The following is an 8,052-nucleotide window of genomic DNA, read 5'->3' on the forward strand; positions in this document are numbered from 1 at the left end:
TATATATATATATATATATATATTTGGTTTTTTGAGACAGGGTTTTTCTGTATAGCCCTGGCTGTCCTGGAACTCACTTTGTAGACCAGGCAGACCTCGAACTCAGAAATCCTCCTTCCTTCTGCCTCCTGAGTGCTGGGATTAAAGACGTGTGCCACCACGCCCGGCAGGATGATATTTTTTAGTCCCATCCATTTGCTTGCAAAATTCAGAATGACCTCCTTCTTAATGGCTGTGTAGTATTCCATTGTGTAAATGAATCACGTTTTCTGTATCCATTCTTCTGTCATGGGACATCCAGGTTGTATCCAGTTTTTTGCTATCACAAATAAGGCTGCTATGAAAATAGAAGAACATCTGCCCCTGTGGCATGGTGGAGCATCTTTTGGGTATATTCCCAAGAGTGATATAGCTGGGTCTTCAGGTAGATCTATTTCCAATATTCTGAGGAACCTCTAGATTGATTTCGAGAATGGGTATATCAGTTTGCAATCCCACCAGCAATGGAGGAGTGTTTGTCTTTCTCCACATCCTCTCCAACTTATGTTGTCACCTGAGGTTTTGATCTTTGCCATTCTGATTGGTGTAAGGTAGAATCTCAGGTTCACTTTGGTTTGCATTTGTCTGATCACTAAGGACTTTTGACATTTCTTTAGGTGCTTCTCAGCCATTTATATACCCTGTATTTTGATTGGGATGTTTGGATTTTGGGGTGATTAGCTTCTTGAGTTCTTTACATATTTTGATACTAGCTGTGGTCCTGAGTACCAGAGGCTTTCCACGAAGATCTCTGGCCAGGCCTGGTTTGAGGATTCCTGAGAAGGGAAGCAAGTGCAGGCAGGGAGGCGAAGTCTCCGCAGTGACTTCCAGGTCATTCAGTCACTTCGAGCCTCTCTGCACTGAGTTGGGTCTGGCTGGGACTCAGGCAGTGCTTTGGGAGAGCAGATCTCTTTCCAAGTGTTGCAGCTCTTGGAAGGAAAGGCACAGACAATGGAGTAGTTCTCGCACAACATTAATTCACTGGATAGGATTTATATACAGTTTGGGGAGTGATTCAGGGTTCCACAGCAAGTACCTCTCATTGGTTTGGACTAAAAGCTTGGGGGAAACCTTATTTGCATGTGGAAAGGCTTGGTGCTGCTCCTAAGTGACTGATAGCCATACACCTCTCCTGCTGAGGGGTGTGGGAGCAGGGCTGTGGGGGCAGTAACTTCGACAGGAACCAGGGGCCCAGGAGACATGATCGAACACTTTCCATCCCATGTAGGTAGAAAACACCACCTATTGAGTGCTCAGGGTTCCAGACCTATGGTCGATTAGAAACCAGGCTGCTGTGCACAGCCCACTGCCCCACAATTAGCCCTCTATTGGATGTGGGATTAGTGAAGATTTTTTTTCCCAATCTGTAGATTGCTAATTTGTCGTATTGACTATGTCCTTTACCTTACAGAAAGGAAAGTTCCAGTTTCATGAGGTCCGATTTATCAATTCTTTATCTTAGAACATGAGCCATTGGAGTTCTGTTTAGGAAATTTATTCCTGGGCCAATGAGTTGAAGGCTCTTTTCCACTTTCTTTTCTATTAGATTCAGTGTATTTGATTTTATGTTGAAGTTCTTGATTCACTTGAACTTGAGCTTTGTACAAGGTGACAAATATAGGTTTATTTTCATTTTTCTACATACAGAGAGCCAGTTAGACCAGCACCATCTATCGAATATGCTTTCTCTTTTTTCCATTGTATATTTCTGGCATCTTTGTCAAAGATCAAATGTTCATAAGTGTGCGGTTCTATTTTTGGATCCTAAATTATATTCCATTGATCAATGTGTCTGTCTCTGTACCAGTACCATGCAGTTTTTGTTTTTGTTTTTGTTTTTGTTTTTGTTTTTGTTTTTGTTTTTATCACTATTGCTCTGTAGTAAAGCTTAGGTCAGGGATGCTGATTTCCACAGCCTTTCTTTTATTGTTAATAATTGCTTTTGCTATTCTGCATTTTTGGCCTTTCCAGATGAATTTGAGAATTGCTCTTTCCATGTCTTTGAAGAATTGTGTTGGGATTTTGATGGGAATTGCATTGAACCTATAGATTGCCTTTGGTAGGATGGCCAATTTTACTGTGTTATTTCTGTCAATCCATGATCATGGGAGATCTCTCCATTTTCTGAGATCTTCTCTGATTTCTTTCTTGAGATACTTGATGTAATTGTCATTCAGGTCTTTCAGTCATTTGGTTAGAGTTATCCCAAGATATTTTATATTGTGGTTATTGTGAAAGGAATTGTTTCCCTAACTTCTATCTCAGTCTGGTTATCAATCTTACACTAACAACCTAACAGCACACCTGAGAGCTCTACAACAAAAAGAAACAAACTCACCCAAGAGGAGTAGAAGGCAGGAAATAGTCAAACTCAGGATAGAAATCAAGCAAATTGAAACAAAGAAAACAATACAAGGAATCAACAAAACCAGAACCTGGTTCTTTGAGAGAATCAACAAGATGATAAACCCATAGCCAAACTAACTAAAGGGCTGAGAGCAGTATCCAAATTAACAAAATCAGAAATGAAAAGAGAGACAAAACAACAGAAGCAGAGGAAATTGAAAAAATTATCAGATCCTACTCTAAAAGCTTATACTCAACATAACTGGAAAATCTAGGTGAAATGCATGATTTTATAGGCAGATACCACTACCAAATTTAAATCAAGAGCAGGTAAACTATTTAAACAGGTTCATACTGCACAAGGAAATACAACCAAAAAAAAAAAAAAAAAAAAAGCGCAGGGCCAGATGGATTTAGTGCAGAATTCTACTAGACCTTCAAAGAAGACCTGATACCAATTTTACTCAAACTATTCCATAAAACTGAAAGAGAAGGTACACTTCCTAACTTGTTCTACGAAGTCATAATTTCTCTGATATCTAAACCACACAAGAACTCAACCAAAAAAGAAAACTTCCGACCAATCTCACTTATGAATATCGACGCAAAAATGTTCAATATAATTCTTACAAACCGAATCCAAGAACACATCAAAATCATCTTTAACATGATCAAGTAGGCTTCCTCCCAGGGATGCAAGGTTGGTTTAATATATGAAAATCCATTAACATAATCCACTATATAATCAAACTCAAAGAAAAAAATTACATGATCATCTCCTTAGATGTAGAAAAAAAGCATTTGACAAAATATAACACCTCTTCTTGTTAAAAGGATTGGGGAGATCAGGAAATCAAGGCCCATACCTAAACATAATAAAAGGAATTTATTGCAAACCAACAGCCAATATTAAATTAATTGGAGATATACTTGAAGCAATTCTATTCAACATACTACTCAAAGTGTTAGGTAGAACAATAAGACAACAAAAAGAGATCATGGGGATACAAATTGGTAAAGAAGAAATAAAGTTATCACTACTTTTAGATGATATGATAGTATACATAGTAACCCCAAATATTCTACCAGAGAACTTCTCCAGCTGGTAAACAACTTTAGCAAAGTGCCTGGATATAAGTTAACTCAAGCAAATCAGTACCTTTTCTTTAAACCATTTACATAAAAAACAAAAACAAAAACAAAAACAAAAACAAAAAAAACCTTTTTTTTTTTTCATTTCTTTGAAAACTTAATGCAACCAATTGAGTCAGCTTGGTCCCCAGATTCTTCCCTGATTCACCAACCAATCTCTGTCAGCTCACCTTGGTTATCGCATTTGTGTGACCTCATGGAGTCAGTATAATTTGTGTCAGCAATGGTTGACCTATCATGGACCACACCTGAAAGAATTTCAACTCTCCCTCCCCCAGTAGCTATCAGTTACCCACAGTTCCTATAACTGGCATGGACTTCACACCTATGTCTACTCTCCACACTAGAGTTTTCATCTCTACCTTGCTCAGATTTTGTGCATGCTGCCATCACCACTGTGGGTTCATACGTGAATACATCCTGGGCTTTAAGGTGTTTCATCAAATCTCCTTCACAGACTCCTGAATCTCAGAAGGAGGGGCTGTGATGTAGATGTACCTGCTAAGGCTGAGCACTGCCTAGTTCTTTTTTTTTTTTTTTCACTGCACATTGACCAGTTATGAGATTTTCTGTTAATTGCCATTTATTACAGAAAGCACCTTCTTTAGTGACAGATAGGAACTATATGAAAATACAAGTATAACACTAAGTCCTTAATAGTTGCTTAAATACCGTGGCCACTTTATATGACTATTATTAACTTTAAAAATATATTCATTCAGGCAGTGTTGGCGCATTCCTTCAATTCTAGCACTCAGAAGGCAGAGGGAGGTGGATCTCTGTGAGTTCAAGGCCACTGTGGTCTATAGAGCTAGTTGCAGGATAGGCATACCTATACAAAGAAACCATATCAAAAGAAAGAAAGAAAGAAAGAAAGAGATTGAATATATGAAAGAAGAGATCAATAAACTAAATTATAATGATATTTTAAAATATACACAGACATATTAATTCTTTGAATTTTCCCACAGTATATTTTTATCACATTTATTCCCCTCTTCAAACTCCTTCCACACTCACTTGTCACTCTCACCTCCACACCTACCCACCTCAAGTTCTCTTCTCTCATTTTCCTCCACTGAGTCTACCAATGTGTGTTGTCCTCTAATTGTGGGAGTGGAGTCTGCTCTGGAGTGCGACAGACCTATCAGAAAGATCACATGACTAATGAATACTAACTCTACCTCTCACAACAGCTATAAAATATAAATACTCCTGAACTATTATTGCCATGTAGTGTCTCCTCCATGCTTGTATTTCTTGTGGCTTAAACTTGCACAGGTCTTAGACAGGCGTGCTCTCATAACTCCTGTGAGTTGATAGGTACAGTTGAACTATTGCATCTAGTAAACACTGCTTCTTTAAAGTCATCTCCAATCTGTGACCCTTACACTCATTATCTTTCTCCCAGAAGATCATTGAGCATTAAAGGGAAAGGCATGTGTTCTACAGAGGGCTGGGAACCCTAGCCACTGCCGCTGCTGCAGCCACCTCCTCCTCCTCCTCCTCCTCCTCCTCCTCCTCCTCAACAATCTCCTCCTCCTCCTCCTCCTCCTCCTCCTCCTCCTTCAAAATTTGATTGGCCAGCTGAATGGGAGACCTTTCTTTTTATTGCACCTATGAGAAAATGTTTGGAATATCTTCTTAGCCCTGGAGTCCATACCTAAGATGTCCCCTTGAAGCAAAAACAATTAACTGTTAGACAATTCTTTTCTTGTAAAAATATTTATCTGGAGATTATCCGGAAGACGTTCATGAGGCAGTGCTTCCAGTTGGGAGCGAGTTGACCCCAGCTGCTAAAGAAGGGTAAGGCAAAAAAAGCCATGGGGACACACCTGACCCGGAGCTACCTGTGGAATGCCTCTGTGGAGAAAATGTCAGCTTCCCAATGGACTAAGACTTTCCAGAGCGCAAGGAGCAAGTGATGGTGGCCACACAACAAGAGATGAATGATGCCCAGCTGACACCGCAGCAATGTGAACCCTGTGCGCACTATTTCATCTGGCTGCTGAAGTGCAAGCTGGACAGCTTCCCCAACTTCCTGCTTGCAAGCACAGGCAACATGACTGGGACTATGGCGAGCAGCTGGACGATGTGAAGCGCATGAAGGATTTTGAACATAAGCAGTGACTGCTCCAAAGGAAGAAGAGGAGGGAACTGAAGGAAACATGGGTGGGCCAAGGCCGGGGAGATGGAGAGATGGGCCCTGAGGTGGCCTGTAGGGATTACCTTCCAGCCTGGACCTATCAGTGAAATAAAAGCTTTGGCTCACCTCCCCCGCCCCCACCCCACCCCACCCCCAAAATTATCTGTTTAACCATAGCATTTTAAAAACAAGTAAAACCGAATAATCAAAAAACTCTGGGTAAATTCAGAATTCTAATCTTGTTTCTAGAAGAGGAAATAGCACCTTATCCATAAAATCATTCTACTGCTCCTTCCCATTCAATTGATAATTTGTTTTTAGTTTCCCCTATGTTTGCAAAGTAGTTCATGTTTTTAACTCTCAAGAATTTTTTCATCATTTTTACAATCTTAAATTGTGGTTGGTGTTTTTGAAACCTCTATTTTAAGAATGTAAAAATATCAAATTATTTTCTACATATCAAACAGCATAAAACAACCTCCCAATCATAAAATTATATTCATTTCTACTTCATAACTCTAATTTTGCTGCCATAATGAATCATAATGCAAATATTTGTGTTTTCTGTTAAAAGGTCCCTCAACCAAATTGGGGTTGCTATCCACATGTTGAGAACCATTGGCACAAAAGTAACATGGGAGAAACTAGTATTTGAAACACCTTGCTTAATAAATTGTGTGTGTGTGTGTGTGTGTGTGTGTGTGTGTGTCTTGTTTCACATCACTGGAATCAGGATTCATTTTATGATCACTTGTAGTCAGACAACAGGGATGGCATACTTGTCAGTGACACTCTGTGATTAAAGATGGTCATAGGGACTCTCAATGTCACCCTTTCAGTTGAGTTATATACATTGTTAAAACTACATATGCTGAGTACAATTGCCACTTAAAATGTCTTCAAAGAGAATGCATTACCCTGTAGTTCAACACTAAAAGCTGTGGTTTGGTCTAGTTTTCCTTTCAATGGAGTACATAAAGTAGTAGTGGATTTAATAATTGATGTACTTAAATTTCACAAAATCAAATAGAGATGTTTGTCTCCAAATGCTGAAATAATCTTCACTGCTATTTGTTTTTCATATTTCTAAGAATTTTTAAACCGCAAACTCAATATTATACAAATTATACAAATGCCATAAATATGTACTTTATTGATTATACTACTTAAAAGCAAATAGGCATAATTGAACACAAAGTGCGGCATGTTATTTTTCAGGTATTATAGAATAAATACATGCCATTCAGCTAAACAAAACATGTTCTCTTTAAATGCTCTCTTTTTGATGCTTAATAAAAAATTAAAACTGAACCAAGCTGTGAGTGAGCTTTGTCAATTATGCAAAAGTCTTGCCTTAACCACACTTAAACCACTTTTCTGTGTATGTGAAAAATTCAAAAACAAATGACAGGAGATTTGTCTTTAGTCTTTACATATAGTAGGACATTTGGAAATGTTTTTATACTTAAAAAGTATAAACTGACCTTAAAACTTAAACAAACTAAATGCATTCATGAATTACTTTAGAAAGATTCATAATAATAAAAATGCACATTTCACAAAAAGAATTAACAGCAAACACTCAACAATTGCTTGTGAAGTGCTGTGTTTCTCTTTTCCCTCTGCCTAGAAAAAAAATTCATTTACAGCCTCTCCCATTTTCACATTACTCTAATGATACTGTCTGGTATTGATAATTAATCTAGATAATGACAATCCCGAATATGATGCCACATCTCTGGACACTGAAGTGTGTCCAACATGTCATTAAAATCCTATTAAAGCTTTATTTACCAGTCTCAAATTAAAAATAAACATTGGTGGTACAGAAGAGAGAATAATGATCTCATTGACCTTGTGATGTCCCTTCTTTAGATCAGGAGAGCCAAAATAATGGTGAGCTAGGCACAGAACACACAGTAACAGAAATCTAACTAACAGTTCAGTCAGATGTAAAACACCTGTAGTTTCTTATATGTCTGTAGACAAATATGCTTAATGGTATCCTAAAACTAAGTACTTTATCAGAAGGAAATGTGTTTTATTCAGTTTTTAAGAAGTCGTGCACGTATTGAGCAAATTACAAGCATTATGTGTACACATGATCTGTAGGTATTAAGAGCCCTCTTACATCTAGAGTGGTCAGGAGGTATGCCATCAATTCATACACTAAGTGTTCAGAGACTTGCGTTTTGACAGTTATAGAGCATTTACAGCAACATTTACAGAACATTTAAGTTCCACCGTATCTTGAGCTTCTCCCACATCTGAAGTTACTAAGAGACTACTCTGAACTATCATTTATATGGACACAATGTCCTGTTTCCAAGGGTGAATTACTGAGAAGTAATTGTGTATTGTGAATTCAC

General features: G+C 38.1%; 1 pseudogene; it reads left to right on the top strand.

The window, feature by feature from the left end:
• Window positions 1-5,360: 5,360 nt before the first annotated feature.
• Window positions 5,361-5,790, top strand: LOC110324074 (annotated as a pseudogene).
• The last annotated feature ends 2,262 nt before the right edge of the window (window positions 5,791-8,052 follow it).

The sequence above is a fragment of the Mus pahari genome, chromosome 7 (assembly GCF_900095145.1).
Source record: "Mus pahari chromosome 7, PAHARI_EIJ_v1.1, whole genome shotgun sequence".
Taxonomy (NCBI): domain Eukaryota; kingdom Metazoa; phylum Chordata; class Mammalia; order Rodentia; family Muridae; genus Mus; species Mus pahari.